At 39.2% G+C, this 22705-nt stretch overlaps 1 long non-coding RNA gene across 1 annotated transcript; it reads left to right on the top strand.

Moving 5' to 3' along the window:
- The first annotated feature begins 5730 nt into the window (after positions 1–5730).
- Positions 5731–21550, top strand: LOC134432176 (uncharacterized). Its single transcript, XR_010031249.1, has 3 exons — positions 5731–5750; positions 20972–21047; positions 21511–21550. It is a non-coding gene; the product is annotated as an uncharacterized LOC134432176 (long non-coding RNA).
- The last annotated feature ends 1155 nt before the right edge of the window (positions 21551–22705 follow it).

Below are 22705 nucleotides of genomic sequence, written 5' to 3'. Positions count from 1 at the left end.
TTGTTTTAGGGAGATTGCAGCCCCCTGCTCTGCCCTTTCTCAGGTCCACTACTATGAAAGTGGGAAACAGTGACTCTTGGTTAGTACCCTCTCCACTTAATCATTTCACTGCCCCCCATTAAGCTGAAAATAAAAATTGAATTATTTTTATCTTGTTCTTTTTTTTCCCCTAGGCTTTAGGTACTTGCTACTACTTTTTCAGGTTTTTAACCTTATTTTGAAAAACTTTCAGAGACTAGCAATTCCCATTTCCACGCAGGGTCTATAGTTTCTATAGACTAGCTTTAACAAAAATATCCCAGTTAAAAAAATGTTGAGGATTTTATTCAGTGTTTAAAGAATGGGATGCAGTTTCCCAGATTTTCAGTTCAGTTCAGTTCAGATTTTCTTACTTAAATGAAAGAAATTAACCTTGGTTCAATTTGGTGATGTGCAATTGGTGTTATTTAAATTAAATTACTCCAGAACTGCTTTGTTTCTGTATTGCACACTTCTCCTGTTGCAAAAAGCCTGCTCCAAAAGCACCACGGTTATTTTTATCTAACTTACATAACTTACACATAACTTACATGACTCTTAATTAATGAATATTTGTGAAATATTTCCAAATATCTCTGGATATCAGACTCGGTAGAAGCATGACATATTGAAAGATTGACTTTTTAATGAAGTTACTCAAATGACTGTTGAAATGAGGATGCGACTATGGAGGCAGAAGCCCAGTGAAATAATTTTTCTATACGACCTATGCTTTTCCTGTTGCATGGAAATGCTGTGAAAATCCTGATAATGAATGCCTCTTTGCAAAAAAAAAAAAAAACCTTATGTGAACACAACAGTAACTGGACATCTGAGAAAGGTCACAGAAAAGTGATTAAAACTTCAAGGTCAACACAAAGGAAAACAAATGCAAAGTTTAACCCAGGACTTCAGTGATGAGTAGGAGTGCATCCATCTTAGAACAAAGTGCTGCTGCTGTTTCCTCTGTGGCCTTTTCTTCTTGTTGTCATGACTGCATTAGCTGCCTTTTTATTGAAGTGTTTATATTCCAAATACAAACACTGCAGTTCTCATCTAGCATTCATTTCTGTGAGTCAGGACCAAACATTTACGCCTCTTTATAACCCTTTGGTGAGTTTTGACTCAAGCCCAATGTGCTTAATACATCTATATCTCTTCCTGATGTATACCTTTATGAGCACTGATAGTTATCTTATGCTCACTAAGAGTTTCCCTGAAAGCATAACTTCCTCTGTGAGTTGGAAATTACTAAGAGCAGAATGACTTTGCATCTGAGAAATTAAAATATATCCTTAATGCATCTGAGCAGGATCCTGGATAGGTAAAATGTTCTGTATGTGATGGATGGATTTTTAATCTACCTTCTCTGTCTATTTTGCGGGCACCTTATCCAACAGGGATGCTGCTGAGCAAACTGGCTTTCATCCACCAAACCACTTAAGCTCATGCTCATCCTGGGACATGTGAATCTTTCCACTGAGATTTCTGAATAACAAGGGAGCATTGCTCTTTGGAACCACCAGTCCTGAAACCCTCAAGAGAAGAACACAGGACCAGTTCTGGAAAAACAATTAAAAGTAATATTCCATCTTGTTACTTCAGTATTCAGTACTGAAGAACTTATCTCACTAGTTCCTGCTGAAGTCAGCAGGATTTTAGGGAGCTGTTCCAGGGCAGCCCAGCACCCCAAGGAGTTAGGAATGGGGAGGAATTAAATATTCGTTACTGAGTGGAAGCTGCAGGTGTCAGTGTAAATGGTCCCAAATACACCCTACCCTCAAAACCACGGTTTCCAGAAAGGACAGTCATTGCTCCTTGAATCAGCTGCCCTGGGCTCTGCCTCGGATAAAAAGCCCCATTACAAAGCATGTAGTGTACCTCATTCCAAAACACTCATTCAGGCAAAACTGCCATGGGACTGAGGGAAGCTTTCTCCACATGGAGTGGCAAGCTCAGGAGCAAGCTCTTGGTAGCTGTAGCAAGGACTCTGCCATAAGGAGGGAAAGGATACTGTCATACTCCTCATGTTTCTGCTCAGTCCCATTTCCTCCATGCTTGGTTAACAAAGGTGCATTTTGTTATGCTGAATTAATGATGTCCTGGCTTTGCCTGAGCAGCATTAAAGAGCTGCCATCTCCAATGCCCCAGTAACCACTCGTGGCTCTGTTTGTTCATAGAGCACCTGTGCTGACAAGGACCATTTATCAAAATTAGTTTGGGAAGCAGCTGCACCTAAGCATTTTCATGTAAGCAACAGTCTCCGGAGACTGGGCAACAAATGAGGCAGAAGGAAGAGTGGAAACCCAGGAAGATGACCAGAGCCCACCTTGACTTGCAATGATTTAGTCAGCAAGTGCTTTGCCATATTCTGGAAGGCTGTAGAACAAAAGCAATTTCATTTTTCCCTGAGGCTCTGAAAAACTGGAAGGAAGAAATAAAGGTGTGTCTTGGAAAACAGCTTTTAAAATGCTGAGGAAAATGCTTTAAGTAAAAAGCTTGTACCTGGGGGACTCTATTTGCAGGTGGGTCATAGTGTTCTGTAACATTGCAGCAAGTCAGACAATGAGAATTTTTTACCAAATAGACAGTAACACTGTCTTATGAACAGGAATTTTACTCAGCTGAAAACTATGGTTTTAAAGGGGTGGTTTTAATTTTACTGATCTACGAGGAAAATATATTTTCCGAATAAAATTATCAGTAAAATACATTATGTCAATATAATCTAAAACTTGATGATGCTCACCATCAGAAAGATTACCTCTGGTCCAGGCTCTCAAGGTCCTCCTGAGATTATTACTCGCAGTTTTTCTTCCATTATGATCTCAGCCAATTTTGTTGATGTTTCTCCTTGATCCATGGGATCATTTTCTACTCCAGTCTGACCAGATCTTACCATTGGTAACCTTTTTGTGATTTTGAAACTTAATACTCTGTTGTCTTTTCCATTAAATTCATCTTACTAACTCTGACAGCAAAACAAGCGGGATCTCAGTTGATAAGCTTAGTGGTAGTCACAGCACAGAAGTAGGATGAATCATACCAACTGATGCTTCTCTCATAATCTCTGAACAATACTCAGTGCTGTTTCTTTTTTTTTTTTTTAAGGGGGGTAAGGTAGGAGGGAACCCCCCATCTTGTGCTGGCCTGTGTGATGGGGTCAAGAACAAGGACGGGAGAGGTCCTGACATCTCTTTTGCTATGGTGCTGGGAATGGATTTGTTCTCAGGGTTGCAGCTTGACAGGAAGAGACAGGGAAAATCTGGTATCCTGACAAAACTTCAGGAAAAAAATAACATCCTTATTTTTTGTCACAGTGCCAAGATGGCCCCTGTGCTCTGGGACAATCAAGCCAAGCTGGACATCTGGTGAAGGGATTCAATTGATGGAATGAGGATGACTACATCAGAGTTAGTCACCCCAGGCCTGCTGTGGAGTCCACAGGGAGAAATGGGTACTTCCAAGGGCGTGATTTGCCTTATTCTAAAGTTATCCAAACCTATATTAAGTGAATTATGCTCCAGATATCCCCATGTTTCTCTGCTGAACCAGTTAGCTCATTCTGTTTTCCTGACACCGAAAAGAAATGTAACATCTATTATAAATCTCTACTGTAACCATTCAAAACTTACTTCTTGCCTTCCCCTATGGTCAGAAAAGAGCAGTAGGTCACCATATTCTCAACAACAAAGCTTTATGTACCAGAAACTCTTATCATGTCCCTGTGTCTTCTACATGAAATAAATGGTTTTTTCCCCTCAACATTTCCTTGCAGGATATCTTTCTTCATTTCTTATCACTTCCACTGTTTTGACTGGACTTTCTCCAGCTTGCCTTCAACATTTAATATATTCTATAATGATTCAGTAACTCAAGCTAAATAATATCTCCTGTTTTTCACACCATAGCCTCTAATTCAGTTATCTCATTTTTTTCTCATACTATAAATACTGCATCTTTATCTATACTGAGTCCCATAATAGATTTGAGATATACCTATATCTGGTCTTTCCTCCTCAATGCATGTTCGTACCAAACTTTGAACATGAAGACATACAGAAAAACTCAGTTTTTCCTTCCAGTGCTTGGCAGAGTTGCAGTGCTGACACTGCCAGCCCAGCAAAGAGGAGGAAAATTAAGATTAGCAGCAGTGACTTTGACTTCAAATGCCTTCCAGGGAACTGGCTGCATTTAGGTTTGAATTTACATCTCAGCAGTAGACAGATTTACATCTCGACCATTAGATCTCTGTGAGAAACTTCTACTCCCTGTGCATCTGTGATTTTTCTAGTTCTTAGTTAATGAATACACATAGATTTAATACTAGTGGTAATGACAACACAGGGATAGGATAATGAGAAGCAGGAAGCTGTTTCACACAGTTTCCGTGAATGAAAAAATGTATGTGGGTGTTCATAGTACTCAGATGGAGCAGAAAACTATGGAGCTCAATAAAAATAGATGCTGTTGCATTATCCCTCCTAAAAAAACCCTTCTGAGAACAAATGCTAGCTAGAAATTCCCTTAAAAAAATCCAGCCATGGATTTTTTCAAAACAAATTTTTTTAATGTTATTTTTGTCTTCTGTTCCACATAGCCATGCTGTTGATTTAAATGGACCAAGGCTCTGAATATGCTTTAGATATGCAGACAGACAGAAGGGTGACCCATGTGCCGCACATTACTTTCCAACCTTTCTGTGTGCGGCTACAAAGGGGAGAAAAGCATTTATTAAATTCTGTAAAATTTTCCTGAATTATGAGTAGTTCTTCAATTTATTTTAAAATGAGGTTCTATTTTTTTAATTGAACATGGGTAATTTTTTTTGGTGATCTAATTTTAGTGTTTGTTCTTGAGTGCTGCTCACCTGCCCAAATCCAGTCGTGTTTTTAGCTGTCACTGCTCGGAATAAGTTCACTCTGTGGACTAGTGCAGCATATGGCACCAAAATTCAATGCAAGAAAAAAGTTAGCTTTTAATTTTTGTGTCTGTGGCCCTTAAAGAATACACGTGCTGTGAGAAACATTAGCAAGAACTTGTATAGGCAAGGCTGAAACATCAAAAGCGGCAGTCAGATGGTGCCCAGGCCTTTCTGGACTTGTCTCAGCTCCCGCTATTTAATGTAAATGAGGTAATTTCACTTATGCAGATAGTGGTGGGATCCTACTTCACATCTTAGTCTTCCTTCAGGGAGTCAAAAGCAGCCAAATATTTTGAGGAACGCAGTTCCCTGAAGGCAACCACTAACTGTGATGGTGTGGCACTTACCGAGCAGTCGCTCACATGTGCAGGCCTGGGCTAAGTAATCCTTTCTGTCTTTGTAAGCAACAGAGCGCAGCCAGCAAAAGGCAATGAGGAGAAGTGTTGTACTTGAGAAACAAGCTCTCTCCTGCTCACTGGGCAAAGAGAAAGGACATCTACAAAGAGAGGACTCCAAACCAAAAAAATAAGTAAAATTGAACCAAGTTAAACTGAAATGCCTGCAGCAACAAAGCACTATTCCCTTTTCCACTCCCCAGCAACAGCAGCAAATAAACAAATATAGCTGGAAGCAGAGACACGCAGAACAAATGCTTTGCTCTAGATTTCTCCTTGCCAACGTGGTGCTCAAAGGACAGTGCCCAGCCTTTAAATCTGTGTTCTCACTGATCCTTTTTACATCACTTTTTCCATTCAGTCTGTTCCTTATTCATTGTTCTCAAGACCCAAGGCATGTCTTTTCTTCCCAAGTAAGTGATTCATATTCTCTTTTCTCTCCTATGTCCTTGCTTTACGTCTTCCTGGTGCTGACAACTTGTACTGTGATCTCTTCACACAGCTGACATTTAATAGGGAGTCAGGTTTCCCTATGGTGCCCAAGTAGACATTTTCAGGGTGTCAGATGGAACCAATATAGTTAAAGAATAACAGAAAAGTTTGAGGATTATTTATATTTTTATGGCCTTTAGCCATGTCTCCATATGTTTCAACATCTGTTGTTTAGCAGACATTAAATGCTGCTTGAGCAGTGAGATAAGTTCATGGGTTATATTTGTACTTTAACCAAAGGGTGATGTGCTTTTATATGTATTTTAGAATTCATGGGTGCACTTAGTCAATAACAAATCATGTTGGACCATCTGCTATTTAAAAGCTCTACAACTTCTTACAGTGAGGTTTTTATCAGTCTTAGCATGTTATTTAGAAGAAAAAAAAAATCACCTGCCTAAAGAGACAGCTTCTTCAGTAAAGATTCCTGAAGCTTTCCTTAAGTGCTTGTTTAGAGCAAGGGACATATGGTTACCATCATAACAGCAATCAATGATTGCTGACTAGTAGGGCAGTGGTGAGATGAGCTACTAAAATTTACTAAAAGAGCCCAGCTTCCTAAGGCTTTTTTCCACCCGGTAAAGGTGAAACTATTCAATCATTTCTGGACTATTGAATTTGTATATCTAACACAATTGTGTTTCACAAATGAATCACAAGATCTCAGATCCAGGCACCTCTTGTGAAGTACGCTATGTAAGCATAATTTCAGAACAAAAATTTACAAGGATTTATAAATACACAACATCATGTTGATAAATGCCCAAATGAGCACTGAATTTAACCAACCTTAATAACAGCTGCTGTTGATAGCTGGTAGTCATCCTTAATTAGTATAACCTCCTATGATGATTGTCACCAAATTTTCAGAAAAATATTCATCTCCGTGAAGTTTCTAAAAATTACACAACAGAATTGATTCTGACACAATTTTAACATCCCTTTTTAAAAGTCTGTCTGCAATTTTTAAAATGTCTGTGTTTCTGTATCTTTTCTCTAATTTCTCTTTACAACTGGAAATATTCCTCCTGTGAAAAAGGTGAAATAAACTTCTTTTTCACCTTAAAGAAGCATGACTTCTCTAAGAGAAACTCCAGAAAAGGTAGGGAAAGGATTTATTTTTCTTTTTCAGAGTACCATTTTCCACATTGTAGGCATACTTGCATACCTCTTGGAGAGTGCACTGAAGGTATGCTTCAATGGCAGGAGTATTGTCTAAAAAGAATATTTGCCACTTTTTCCTCCTGTTCTTATGCTTTTTAAACCTGTAAACCTTTAGAAAAAGGTCGCTCTTGTTCCCTGTTTGTTCTTTATCTGTCTATGCAAGAAGCAGGAATAAAGCCAATGGTTAGACCTGATTACTTACATGCATGTAGGTGCACAATCTGAGTAGCTTGTGCTGCTCTGGGCAGCTGGGATTCCTTCTGTACTTGTCCATGCATAACCTCTAATCACAGCCTAACTTTAAAAGACATCTGATTGCATCAACCAAAATAAAATGTTCTTTCCAGAAGCCTAACTGACTGCATTTTTTTTCTTTGCCTTTATATAATATACAAATATATATATATAATTGAAAATACAAACACAGTGTTTAATATAACTTTGGAAAATTAACAGCTTTTATTTACAGCAACCACCCCTTACTCTTTCTTTTTGCCTGAAAAATAAGATATTTACAGATTTTCAAATCAGGACAGAAGCTGGAAACTGTGTGTGAGGTATTTGGTAAAAATAGTTCTGTATTTCCCCAAGATGTAGAGAAACCTCCAGGAAATCAAACAGGCAAGCATAAGCAGAAAAGCTGTGCAGCCTGCAAAGAGAGAGATTTTGGGATGAAAACCTGGCACAATGAATTCTGAAGCACTGCAAACTTATTGCCACAGCTGCTGTAGATTCATTAGAAAACTGACGGCGTGTATGTGTTAGGAGAACTGCAAGGCCATGGCTACTGAGCCCCTGAGGGGGCGGGCAATGGCCTGTCCAGAGCACTTGAGCAACAGCCGAGTTTTCCTTACAGTGGAGTTGATTTCCCCTCTTCCTGTAGGGGCTTCTGATGATGGAGGTGTTTGGTCCAGTGAGGCTGGCAGCTTCACGGGGATGACTCCTAGCCGAGGGGGTTTGCAGTGGCTACAGCGGAGCAGCCTCAGCACCGCCAGAACCCTGCTCACCAGCCTTCCTCCACAGAGCCGGGGCCCAGAGGCAGCCGCGGCAGCCAGGACACCTCTGCATTGCGAGGCACCGCTCACAAATACTGCAGGAGGTGTGCTGCCAGGAGAGGTTTTCCCCCCACAGCCCATTGGCCGAAGAAGTGACTCCCTACACATTTGTGGGTGTAGGGAGGACTTTTATCTTTCTGAATAACTGCCTATGCCTCATCTTCACACCGCACCTTGAGGTTTTGTAGAAAATCATACTTGTATCACAAGCCCCGCACATCACCTATTAATTAGAATGGCTAGAGGGATTTTCACATTTTTCTGAAATTTAAGGAAATGCAATAAATAATAATTTGCAATATAATTTTGTGTTTTCAAAAACAGTAAAGATGGATGAATGGGCAACTACAAAATAATTTTTGAACTTGACAGGGGTTGGGATGGCAATCTGCTCTATCATAGGACTTACCTCCCTATTTTTTCCAGCTGAATTTTTTCTAAATAAATCACATTGCTATGCCTCAAATGTTTTGATGCAAGATGGCATCCCTCCTAGCTAAGCAGTCTTTTAAAGCAAGGCCAGCTGTTGCTTCTGGGTTTTTTTGTGTTTGTGGCATTTTTGCTACCTTCATTGAGGACAGAATCAAACTCTTTAGGACATCTTTGCAAGATTTAAAGCTGAAGCTAATGAATAACTCTCTGATGTCAAGCAGAGTTTGAAAGGCACTGTAAACTGTCAGAAGGGATATTTGACATCCAGTGATTAGCAGATTGCATTTTGAACAGTAGATTCTGTAATGCTAGCTGTTAAGATGATATATGAGATTGAAGAATACAAATGTAGTATAAAATTCAAGAACTGTTGCTATTATTTATCAGATTCCCTACATAAATATACTTTTGTGCTACATTATATAAACATAAATATAAATTTTGACTGATTTTAGAGTCCAAAAAATTGATCTTATTCTTGAAAGATTTTTGCAATCACTGGAAACATATTTTTAAGTATTTAGAACAAAGCTTGCCTAGTTATTAATTGGGAGTATGGAAATCTGACAATTGGCCTTGATCTTCTGTAACATGTGTGTACCTTCTTTAAAACATTTGAACAGATAACTTCCAGGTAATCAGCATTAATACAAGATTCTGAAAAAGAAAAACCACGGGCTTGGGTTCCTGTCTTCTATTTCGTTAAATGCTTGTCTTGTTTTAAACAAGCTCATTATAAGATATAATTGTATTTTAGGTGAGATAAATTATCTAATACTTAGACATAAAGAGTCTCAGTGTCCGACTTTCCAATAAAAAGATTTACTTTTTTTCATTCATCAGTTGTCAGCTCTCAAAAGGACTGAACTCACCTTGTCTAAATATTTTGGAAATTATTAATATCCTACAATTTAGGATTCATTTTAATTTTACAGCTCTGATCATTCAGTATCTCACCATTGAGAGTCTGTTAAATCAAAAATCAACATTTAACTCATTTTTGGACTTTGCTTTACTAATTCTTTTGGAGGAATGAGCTTAAAATGAAATGAGAATTTTGTTTTCTGCCAAATTATCCTTACAGGTGCCAGAACATGAAGGCGTTCTGAAGTGGTTTGGATAATGAAAGGAAGGAAGGGGCTTGGCAGGGAAGGGCTATGTGAAAAGGTTTTCAGTGTAAAGGTCCAGGAAAAGGAATAAGCACTAAGAACTTGATATGGTGGCTTAAGGAAGACTTAGAGAAAGATTCTGGAAGTCTGGAGAATGTCAGAGGACAGTTGGCTTAAGGACCAGGAAGAGCTGGGGTAAGGACCAGCCAATTCACAGATGTTTCAGACATATTTCAGCTAAGTTGAGGTGAAGAAAACTCCACACTTTGGTAACAGCCTCTACAATGACACTGCTTGGTAAGAGCGTCTCAGGACAATAGTTCTTGCTAGTAGTGCAGGGGTGTTTCAGCACAAAAATACACATTCAGTGCAAACCACCGGGACCTACCTCATGCTGGTTGGTATTGTGCTTGTAGGTTATGAAGGCTGCTCACTTCTCATTACCTTGCTTCTCCAGAGACTGTGTGCATCCAAGGCCATTAAAACCCAATAGAGGCCTAAATCTTCTATGAGAAATGCATCACCACTGAAACAAAGATCAACATAACAAAAGCACAATGTTTGAAGTCCTGCAGATCCATTGAGGCAATATTTAATTTTTAGTCAGATGTCACTGTAATGTCACTGTAAGTACAAGTTATTTATATATATATATATATATATATATATATATATACACACACACACACACACATATATATATATATACATATATATACACACACATATATATATATATTGTGAGAAACAACAATTTTCCCAGAAGGCAACACACTGGAGAGCTCACCATTATGATGAAGAGAATTGCCTAAGAGGCAGAGGATTTTTTGTCCTCTAGTAACCACACAGCTTATTTCTGTGTTGGTGAGAACTGGGACATACAGTTTCTTGTATGGCTTGAGTTGAAAATGAATTTGTCACGATTTAGGTATCAGCTGATATGTATGACTTACAATTTAGGAATGCATGCTTTACTAACGCCTTATGAAAGACTGGAAGAAATGACAATATTTAGAATATTGATATTGAAATATGTAGAACTTTCACAAGGAAACTAAACAAATACACTTCACTGTCACCCTAATTAAGTGAGAAAGAATACTTTCCTGTTTTGAATAACTTATTCCCATGAATGCAGGATGTGCTGAAGTGCAAACCCTTTGGTAACAGAGTCCAGCAAATGCTAGAACCTGTGTTTAATTGTTTCCCTGGTAAGCGATGGCATCTATGCAGCTTTGATTGATTTGTGTTTACCAGCCATCTCAGGGTATTTAAATATAAAATATGAATCACCGTTTTTCTGACTTGGCTTGCAAATTTTGACAATTTACAGCAGTTTGCATATGCCTTCCAGATGCTGCATTTCTATCAGCGAAAACAAGGCCAGAGCTTGAGACAGTAAAAAGACTCATCTTGATTTCCACAGTCTTTGAATGATTCTCTTTGAGACCATGGATATATGTTAGGAGCAGACAGAGACCACCAGCCATAGCAATGTATCTTTTATCACAGAAAACCTCCCACCAAGAAACTTTATGATTCTCTTAGTCAAGCTAAGAGTAGGGTTTTATTGTTTTGTATTCTTCATGCCAGATAAATTTTAAAAATTCAGTAATTCAGTTTGGCGTTTCTCTGCTAATGAGACTGGCATGCATGGCATGGGACTTACAACCCCCTTCCATATTGATAGGTCTGCCCCCACTCCATCGAGAAGAATTTTTACATAGATGAAAACAAATCCTGAGAGTTTTCAGTTACCAGACATTATGTTGAAAATATCTACTTCTGCCAAACACTATAAGGGTACCAGTAAAGAAAACTTGCATTATTTTGGAGGAGAAACTACAAGAGAAATGAGGCAGGAAGATTTGTGGGGTTTTTGTAGAATGTATAATTTGATCTGTCCAGTGTGATGGGAGAACTTTCAGCACGGTTTTTTCAGTCAAAGCACACATCTTCTGGCTCTTCTCAGTTCTGCTGTAAATTAAATACAAGGGATCCCTGCTTCTATGTACTAGACTGTCTTTGTATATTTTCCTCATTAATACCCATGCTTTTCACTTTCTTTCTTTCTTTCTTTCTTTGAATTGGTAGGTACACTTTTATAATTAACTAGTGAGTATTAATCACAAGTGATTCTCAAGTACTCGCTTTTTCCTTAATTCATAGCCCTTGATATCATTCCTGAATTTGGTGTCTCTATCTGACATGATGCACAAATATTGGATTGTATTTTGCATGGCTTGGATAAAACTGATATTTTCCTGAGGTTTTGCTTCCTCCCATGGACTCTGAGATTTGATATTAAAGTAATATTCATACTGCTGGACATGTGGGTCATTTTATTTCCCTGATCACTCATATCTAAACTGTTATTGTCCATATTTAGTTTTAAAGGTCTGATCTTGCCTTTTAGACAGTAGACCGGTAAGTCTCAACCAGAGCACTATCATTCCATGTTCTTTCATCTCTTGCTTCTAATTTGTTTCCTGTGTAAGTGCAGCAACAAAATTATCATTGCAGCAAACATTCTGAGTACTTTTTTCTGCCTATGCCTTCATTTATATCAGATCCTGGAATGTAATGTTGCTCCAAGAGGCAAAGAGGACAGGTGTTGAAATCCTGTATTTTGCCCTTCTTAAAACAGGAAAAGAGAGAAAGGGCAGGGACAATAGCAGTGCAAACAGCTTACAAAACCTACCTTAGAACTCATCATTGATGGCTCACAGGACAAATCACTGTTCTTGACTGTATTCCTGGGGGAACAGAGCTGCAGTTCCACCTCCTACCTGCTTCCTTCTTTGCAATTTGCTCGTACACTCAGGGGGTCTTACATCCACTTGTGCCCACTGGTGTTGTGCTACCACTGGTGTGCGTGGCAAGACCCACAAAGCTCATTTGCAGAAGTTTAAAAAACACCTATGGAAGGAACAGTTCAAAGAAGAGACAGAAGGATTCAATTAAAATAGTGTCTGACTAATCAGCCTGTGTTTGAACAGACCCATACTCTTCACAGAGACTGGCAGTTTTCTGGATTTACAGCCTTTCAGAGGAATGTTCCATGAAGCAGTGCTGGAAGAGTTGGTGGTTTGCTGCTTGCACCTCCCTGTCCCCAGAGAGCCGAAGAGATTTCACAAGCATAATGGTAATGTAGGGGGGCATGTAATGTGTCATTACACCGTCAGCAGTCCTGTCTGGAAGCTAACCAGAGACAGGCAATAGGAAACAGCCAGGCTGTGTGAAGAGAATACTGTGCTGATCACATATTACATTACTCTGAAATTGAAAAATTGCTTCTTCTGAAAGCACAACTTGTGAAAGGTTTGATTGCCACGTACAATGCCTTAATGGGAGTGCATCTCTTTGCAGGCTGCTGGAGAATACAAAATGTACTGTTCATTGTTTCATGGATTTCAACACACTGACATTAATAAACTAAATTAATTTCTCCAAGAGATGAGTGTGGCCTTCAAGAGAACCTCTAGACATTATCTTAATTCCTTTACCAAAGCGTTTACTGCTAATGTGAAAGCTGCCTTGTATATAAACAAAACAACTCAACTCCAAAGTGTAACTTTTGTGAGAAAAACTTTAAAAAACTTCTGGTATTTTGACTTTAATAAAACTTCTCTGGATTTGAACATGTGAAACCCATATTGAATCTGGTCTTATAATAAAGAAGAAAGGGAAATTAATGCTATTTATGCCATTATTGTTTATACTTTTATTTTCTTTTGGTATTAAATCTTGCTTGTAATCCTCTTTCAAAACTATCTGATTTGAATTTGTCTCTTATTATGTTTGTATTATAACAGTAAGCAAGGTAGAAGAAAATAGTCTGATTTATTTTTAGTTAGAATCATGAAACTGATTTAAGTAGAACATACTTAAATTAATTATAGGTGTACACAAGGGAAAGGAATGAAGTAACATAGGTTGGCTGCATGCATATCACAGAACATTAAGCACCAGTTTGCTGAGTTTAAGAACACGTGTGAGAACAGTGTTAAAAGCACTAAAAAGTACTTATGAGGTACTGAGCAGCCTCCATCATCTGGAAACTGAGGATATGCTGCCTCTCTATAGCAGATTCAATAACTAAGGTATTATGAGTAGGCTCTAGTGGGGTCAGCTAAGTGATCTCTTTTGGTGAACTGCCACTGTGAACCTTGAAAATGTGTATTGCAGCATTAGGATCTCTACAGTGAATCACAGGTTAAGGACACTGCCATAAACAAGCTTCAGAGCACAGATACTTGCAATACTCCTTGGTGGGTTCATATGAGGCTTACTTCTTGTTAGGGGCTTTGAGGAATCCAATAAATATGTACTAAATTTCAGGAAAAACTGGTTTATTTTGAAGTCTTATAACTGATGTTACTGAAGGTAACACAAAATATTTACAAAGGCTGTGATTTGTTGTCAGAAGGGAAAGTTATTAACAGTTGAAGCATCCATAGCATGTCTATAAATACAGATATGTATATTTTTTATTAGTTTCCCTCTGTCAGGCCCCATCAAAATAGTGGGTGGCCAAAGCGCCCCTTCATATCATTCTACTGCCTTTTTGCCTTACTAAGATGTGACAGTGTGAAGGTGATCAGAGAGTCTCTGTTAGCCCTTTCATTTTTCACTTCAGAAACTTTTATAACAAAAAATAAAGCAAGGACATTCAGATTTTCCAAAAGTAGCCTTTCATTTTGGATACCTCAATGCCTACATCATAGGTATCTGTGATACTTTGAGAATCTTCACCATCAAATTACAGCTCTTTCTGGAATACCTGGCTGCAATACTTGAAATCTCACCTACTGCCCTGTGACAAAGCTTTGATTACCTGTTTTCCTTTTGCTGTTTTGCTGTAGGGAATACAGAACATGCAGCACATTCTCCTGAATTTTACTCAAAGTTGTACAGCATTTCATCAAAGTACAACATTTGAAGTACTTGCTGAAAGGTGAGATAAAACCCCGGCATTTTATACTTAAGCAAATCCCTCATTTATCTCATATTTAAATGCAAAGTGAAATATGGTAAAAGACTTCTGTGCCCTTCCAACTCTTCTGTGACACATTCAACTTATATGGAGTCAATTAGATACTCTGCATGGCAAATGTGTTATTCTAGCAGATAGAGCTGCGCTGCTCAAAGAAGTCTATGTTAATGGCTTTTGCAGAAGTTGGAACACACTATGGGAATGTTATCCTAGTCAATAAGGAGTTCAAGACTTCCTCAAAATATATTAATGAAAATTGCTGTCCGGAGATTTCCCAAAAGATTTGAAGACTTTTCCCCTCCTCTACTAAAACAGTTGCTGAAAAATTGCAGACCTTGCAGTGTTCAGAACAAAGAAAATACTCAGCAGATGCTGTTTCTGTCCCAAAGTGAGAAGTTCATGGCTTTTTTTTTTTTTTTTTTTTTTTTTTTTTTTTTGGCAGCCCCCATCCTGTGTTCATGGAGTTCACACAGCCTTCCTGAAAGGGTGATCTGAGGTGGAGGACGCACACCAGCCCTGAGAGAAAGCCCAACTTGTCCTGCTCCTCAAGGCTTCCCACCAGCCAACACACTCAGCACTGCTGTGCTGGAGCTCTAAAGAAATGCTCATTTGTTCTGTGGCAAACCTTGCTGTCAGTAAAAATTAAAGCAAAGCTTCTGGTGAAATAATGGCAATGCCTGATGTTGCACCCCAAGCACCCGCTTCACGCCTCCCCTCAGCACAGAAAGCTCGGACAGACCTTTGCAGTATAGCAACTTCAGTGCAAATCTTCAGGCATAGATATGGATTGGATTTGAGCACATAGAGGAAGGCTGGGTAGTGACACAATATTCCCAGGAAGGAGACTGACAGTCTTGGTTTGGGGACAGAAAGGATGCAGAGCAGGTCCTCATATGTTATACCGGTCAGTCCAGCGGTCTCAGTTTTGCTGTGCTCTTCACAAGACTTTATTTTCTGATTCCTCACAGGAATGCCAGCTATCCAAATGATTGTGGCATATCCTGTGATGCTGTGTGTACATTCCTGTGAGACCTTGTACTGCATTGTAAAGACATACCACACTAGCTCAAGGTTTCTACATCATGTGGGTTGGGCAAACAGAGAAATGAGATGGAGAACAACCTTAATATCCAGCGTCCTAAGTGGTTACCTGGTTTGTAACATCACAGTATGGTAACCTTTAGCCATTTTGGCAGTTTCTTCTTTTCTGAAAATTACTTTAAATTCTCTCTAATTATATTTTGAGGTGAGAATGTGGAACCACTCTCAGGGACCTTCATATTTAAGGGCTTTGATTTCTTCCTCTACAATGACACAAAAAACCTTACACTCTAGTAAGTGCCGTAACAGGCATATTTTGCCTTGCATATCTATGCAGAGACACACATCTTTTTTATTTTAATGGATGTCAAAGTAAGTCTGGGATGGTACAAATGTGACCAGGAATTTCCCCTTTCAGTTTTTTTTTCTGTCATATGACATCTCTGGGAAGTCCTTGGACTGCTGGTCAAAATAAAACTCCTAACACTTACTTCTGACATGATATTTGTTTTCCATCTTTTTTTCCCCCAAATTGTATTCTAGCAGTTATTATTATTTTTGCATTTCTGTATCATCTGCATGCAGAAACACAAAAGATACCCAGCAGCGTTTTCTCTGCTTGAAGTGATCTAGCACTGCTTTGGAGCAGTAACTGGCTCCAGTTTAGTCCAGTGGAGTACTGCTTGATAGTCAATTTATTCAGCACAGAAGAAATTAAAGCCTTGCATTACAGCCCTGAAGCCAAAGATAAGCTGTACAATGCATCTTGCAGAAATTCACATATGCACAAGGACACACATATGCAGGGTGTAAATTCCTGTGATGGTACTTCTGACCTGTATATGGGTTTGAAAAGATCTATGCTGCTTCTGAAAATTTGACCCAAGTTTGCTTTCAAGATGAAAAAGTAATGTTATCAAAGTGCTGACTTATCTATTAGGAAAAGAATCAAAGTGGAAACACTCATGCCATTTCTCAGAATTGTGATTTTCTTGATGATGATACTTCTATGATAGTAACACCTCGTAAAAGTGTGTACAAGTCCTGAAGCTTTTACTTCATATTTTGAAATAAGACTTCCTGCAGTAACTGATTTCTTTTTTTTTCTTCAATATTTGCAACTATCTTTTTAGAAGTAATATATTATGTAAAAACTAAGCCATTTTAAAGCAAATCAAGTGACAAAAGATTATTGAACACAGAGAATTAAATGGGTAACTCAAATGATCTGGTCTTTTTCCTCCAACACAATATCAGCCACTGAGACAGTTCAAGTACACACTGTAATTCCCAGTTTAAGTGGAGAGGATGAGTTCAGAACTGTATCATTTAGCAAGAAGAAAATGGCCAGTCATGTACTACAGTCTGGTATATGTTGTCTCTGAAGCTGCTTACAAATCATACATTTCCAAATAGTTACCTCTGTCTGCTAGTGGCTCATGTGGCCTGAATTGAAAAGAAATTGCTCGCATATGCATTTTATCAGATATTTTTGATCTTCCAACAGGCATGGACAAAAACAAAAACAAAAACACAGTGGACTTTTCAGATTGCAATGGGAGAAACGCAGACTGTATCTGTAAATATAGTGTGATACACTTTTGATTTACTGACTTGGTTCTCCAGGCCCAGTTTACACTAAAGGAAAAACCTATAAGAATAAATATTCTTTCATTTTGACATATGAAGCTTAGTTGCCATAGAAAACAGTATCCAAAAGATGTAGAAATAGAGTGAGCTCTAGCTTTTCCTTCAACAGTATTTTTACGCTTCTTATTGATTCAAAACACACAGAGAGATTCATCACACCATTAAAAAATGCACTTTTTTGCACTCCTTTCTACTTTCCTTTGTGCCAAAGGAAGAGTTTAAATTCACCAAAACACTTCTGCTGCATTGCACAATGAAGCAAGCACCATAGCCAATAAAAATTCAGGTGTTACCTGTGATGTTTTCAGTCCAATGCAGATTTGAAACCTTTGAGACCCAGTAGGGAAAGGTAGAGGGTGCCTGTAAGGAAACCATGGCTGTCACTGCCCAAGGAAGTGATGCTTCCTGTCCCCCCACATGTGAAGGGAGGGAGAGGACATGCCACTCACTGTGATGCCTCCAGGCAAGATCCAATGCTGCTGAGGTATATCCAGCTTATGCTCCAACAAATCAGTATTTTCCTAGCCATCTCACAATTAGCTATGAAAAAACCACTTTATCTCTACATTGTGTCAGGAAAAGAAATGTGGTCTTCAGTTGTTTCAGTCATTGCATAGAAACAGGTCCATCAACAGCAGTCAGGCTGTAAAACATAACCAGCATGGGATCCAGATGCTCTGCCAAAAGTCATGGCCTGAGCAAATGTCATGTAGGACATGGCAGACTCTTCCTTCCATAACCCTGTTTTTCTTCTCATTTTTCTTGATTTTTTCCAGACTGCTCCTTAGCTGTGGCCCTGAACTGATGGGTGGCCTCCAAATGGGGATGTGTTGAGTCAGAAGGACATATTTCTTTCTCACTTTCCTTGGGCAGAGGTCCGAGGACCTGTGTGTGCCAAACCATACATGCAGTGTGCATTTAGGTATGACATATACACAAATAAATATGTTATCCTCCGGTTCCTGTTCATGCTCCTATGGACAGGGAGTAGCACAGCACAGCTATGTGCAGCAGTCAGGAATTCACTTCTCCGGAAATGCCTCATGCCTTTTCTTTTACACTTTCTCATGCAGAGCAGGAATTTCTTTCATGTCCCTTTTATATCCTCGTCCCTCAACTACAACACTATTCAACTAAGACATCTGGCACCCTGTTTACCCTGGGGAACTTTGCTGTGTTATCTCTTTTAATGTGTTTTTTTTTTTTTTTTTGTAGAAACAGTGGCTGATTACATGTATGTTGTTGCCACATGTTAAACCTACTTGTTTGTGACTATTGCTTCATTAATATTTCTAGTGCCTTTGAATGCAATATTATGACATCATCCTTGCCTCTTCTCATGTGCTGGTTTAATTAAAGCATTTGTTTGCTTTACGGTTATTACTTCCTGTACCAGGAAACCAAACACACTCTAAAGAGGTTAACAATGGATGCAAAGTTGTCCATATGCAGCTTGAGGGAATAATTTTTAAAAGTCTATTAAAGGGATAGGAGTAGTTTCCTATATATTTTTTCTATTCCCTGGAAGGTAGTAATTTGATTGTCTGGTTTTCTCTGCTGCATATGCTGATATTTGTTTACACTGGCTGTTTGCCTAAACAGCTCAATTTCCTAGATTTCCAGCTCAAGAATAAACCTAATGATACTCTATAGTGTGCCCCATTGCAGCCAAAGGAATATCTCAATTACTGAACTCAGCTGGAGAAATTCCAGCAAAAAATCAAATCCTTTTAAACCTTCAGAGTGCAGTTAGAGACCCACAACTGTGCAGGAAATCCCCCTGCATGCAGATCCCACTGAAAACACCTGGCACCCAGCAGTCAGAGTGGTTTTGGGATGATGAACTTTTTGTCTACCCTTGCCTAGGAAAGCCATTGCCCCAACTCTGAGGGCTGCCAGTGGTTGTGCCTGTGGCTGATCATCAGAGGATTTAGGGCAGGGTTTAAGGTCACACAGCCTCTCAGAGAGTAAGCAGGCACTAAGAAAGCCAGGGGGTTTGCCCCTGCCTTGGTCTCCTCTGGGGTCTTGATGGCTGCAGGGGATCATTGCAAACTTCACTTTGTCTCTCCATAGCTGGGAGGTCACACTTGTCAGAGAGCAGAGAGCAGGATGTATGTTCTTCCAGCTCCACCAGAATGGCACTGGCACAGAAAAAAACATTAGGACAAAAGGGTCAGTGCTCTCTTCCTCACAAGAAAATTGCTGTGGGGGAGACAGCCCAGTGACCCTCACAGGAGCATCAGTGGAAACCTTCTGTTTCAGGGCATGACTCTCATCACAGATATCAGGGACTGTGCACCCATACCAGGAGATTTGGCTGCTGTTCCTGGCTGGTCCAGGAACCCCATATGTCCCACCTGAACATGCCACTGGCATTTATTTTCACAAGGATGAGCTGATTAGTCATGGAGGGTTGAACATAAATGAAATGCAGCCTTCAGCCAAGATCCTAATGAGCCACAGCTGGCTGCTGGTCTGGAGGGTTAGTATGTGCTCTAATTGCATCATGATGGAACATTCTCCCTGACATGTCACCTTTCTGCTATTAGTACATAGAGCACAACTAGGAAAAAATGAATCTGATAACGTGCTAATTCATCACAATAAATTAAATTACAGAAGCACCAATTGCTCCCACAACACACAGAGATGTCCCTGAGCTCCAGCTTCATAATCATCTGTTGAACTGAGGCAGCTAGGACTAAGGAGACCTAAGAATCTACTGCTGGGGAAAGGAGTACAGGGCATCAATTGTCACTCCCATGTGCAAGAGCAATGACCAGAGAAAAGGGTCCCCAGCGACCCTGACTCTGGCAGCTGTGGTTATGTCTCCAAGCTAAACCTAAATTTCCATCCTCTCCCAGCCTGTGGCCTCTGAAGAGTTTCACTGCATCTTTTATTTTTTCGGAGACTTGTATAAGGCCTGGACTGAGAGATAAGAGAAGGTAGTGGTCCAGAAAATCTGCCACTAAAAAAATGCAGTAACAGTGGCAGTTAATACTGGAGCACCATCTACTGTCTACTAAATATCTATTAACACGTGTGTTTAAACACCTGTCCTGCATGTGTACCAAAACTTCTCTCTGACCACCTTCCTCTGATCTGACTTTTGTGCCTGCCTCCTAGTCTCTGGTAGGAAGGATGGCCATCCTCTTAGATCAGGCGCATATGCGTGTGCCTCTGACTGAGGACTTGGAAAAGCAAGGCTTGAGCAATATTTGATAAGCAGGGAATGAAGCTGGACAGGACTGAAGCAAGGCAACCTGCCATCAAACACAATAGGTGTCTGATCAGACAGAACAGCCCCACACATACAGGGACAATTGTAACAATCTCTCACCAAGACAGACTAACATAAAAGCAGACATTTTCCAGAATTCTCTGTGAGAAAAAGCAGCATTATTTCTCCTCATCTTTCTGCAGGTCAATGCGGAGGCAAGACAAGGAACAAAAGAAAATTTTCCAGACCAGCCTTTCAGACTTTCCAAAAGTTCTGGCAAATGTTGTAACACCAATTAAGCTGGTTGCATCCATTAAAACTATTGTACTAATTACAACAATACTTCACAACTCAAGTCTTTTGGCAATGACTGGTAGAAGTTTAGGAATGTAAAATAAAAGTTTGATCTAAAGTGCTGTGACCTATGGTCCTAAATGTCAGTCTGTAATGCTTATCTTTCACCTTCTGATTACAGGAAAATAGAGAGGGGAGACAATGAAGCTATGGAGAAAGAAGAAAAAGAAGAGCAAAAGGAATTGTGGCTAACAAAGGTGAAAATCAAGAAGCAAAACCATAATAAAAGTAATAAAACTGATAAAAAGTATTACTTTTGACTTCACATGACTATAAAATATAGAGAAAAGTGTTGAGAGAAATCTATAGCTGCAAGAGAGGAATGGAAGAATGATTTGTGAGAAACAAAGTATGGGAGAAAATGAAGGGGGGAGAAAAATTAAAAATGAATGTACAAAATGTGTGAGGAAAAAAAAGGAAAAAAGGAGGACCTAATTTGTGTAATATAGCAAAAAATTGCAAGTATTTAAAATGAAGTATTTTGCTACTCCATTAGATCAGAAATATATGTGTTGAAATTCACACAGGACAGAAATCTAAAGTTTACTCTCTCAAACATACATTTCACTGCCTTCTTTAGTCACCTTCAGATAAAAAATATTAAAATCCTACAAACTTGTTTCATGGCCTTCTTGAAGTTGTTTTGTGTTTTTTTAACAGAGTTGCATATGCACATACGAGGCTGTGAAGAGACTGAGGTTATCATTCTGGGTTATTACATTGTGGACTCTCCAGGAGAACTCTAAATATTTTCTGTAATATCTACCTTCAGCAGAAGCATTACTGTCTAGAATTCTGGATGCAAGAGTCAAGAAACAGGCAGATTTTTTTCCCAGCACTTCCAGAGAGACAAGGTTCCTGGCCCATCTCTCTGCCCAGAAGAGAAGCTCTGTGCACACTCAGAGGGACAGTAACTCCCCTGTTTCACATTTTAAAAGTTTAGACTGTTCTTACAATTTCCATTTTGTTCTGTAAAACAGTTGGTTACTGTTGAAACAAGACAGTGTTTTATAATTGCCTTCTGTGGATTTGACCCTTGGAGTGTATTTGGAGAACAAGATGTTCCAAACTTGCTGTAGAAAAGAGTTGCACCAAACAGCCACTCTCCAAGACTTTCCAAACAAAAAAAGTGTTTACAAATTTATTGGGAAAAGATAGCATTTTGCAGCTCCTCCAGTTTTCCCCCTTGTATTTCTAAAGACCTTCCTCTTAAATGCCATCAATAGCCTACTGTAACTTGTGATTGTTGTTTGCTGGTCCAGAAACGTCACGGGAATTTGTTGGGCTGTCTCTGAAAGTGCTGACAGGAGGCAGGGATGGGAGGGGAAGAGGGTGGCTGCAGGAAGTTGAGGTCTAGGACAAAAAGCCTGATCTGTCTCTATCAGATGGAGGCAGAAGAGTAATGCAGTAATTTGGCATTAATTTAATGTGGCTGAGAGCTCCTGCTGGGAAACCCTCTGAGATCAGAGCTATGCGGTACTCGACACAGCTTTTTCTAAATGTATTTTATCATGCTGTAAATGTAATTTATTTAGTTTGGAAATATAACTATACTGCATAATCTTCCAAATGAATGCAATGGGTTTTCTTTCTTTGGGAACTTGATTTCCATTAAAAAGAGACATTTTTATAGCTCTGAATATTTCTTGGTTCTCTCTTACTCTTTCTTGAAAACTGATGCTGTGCCTCTTCAGAGAGTACTTTTTTGTGTAAAGAGGCCCCAGAAAAGAATCTTACCAGACAAAGGATGTAGAGGTTTAGACAAGATCTATTCAGGGGCTTAACTCATTATCAGCAGCAGCAGCAACACAAAATGCAAAACCTCTTGTCAAAGAAAGGTTATCTGAAGGTGTCT

The sequence above is a fragment of the Melospiza melodia genome, chromosome Z, assembly GCF_035770615.1.
Source record: "Melospiza melodia melodia isolate bMelMel2 chromosome Z, bMelMel2.pri, whole genome shotgun sequence".
Taxonomy (NCBI): Eukaryota; Metazoa; Chordata; class Aves; order Passeriformes; family Passerellidae; genus Melospiza; species Melospiza melodia.
Note: the sequence above shows the minus strand (reverse complement) of the source record. Positions and strands in the feature narration are given on the sequence as shown.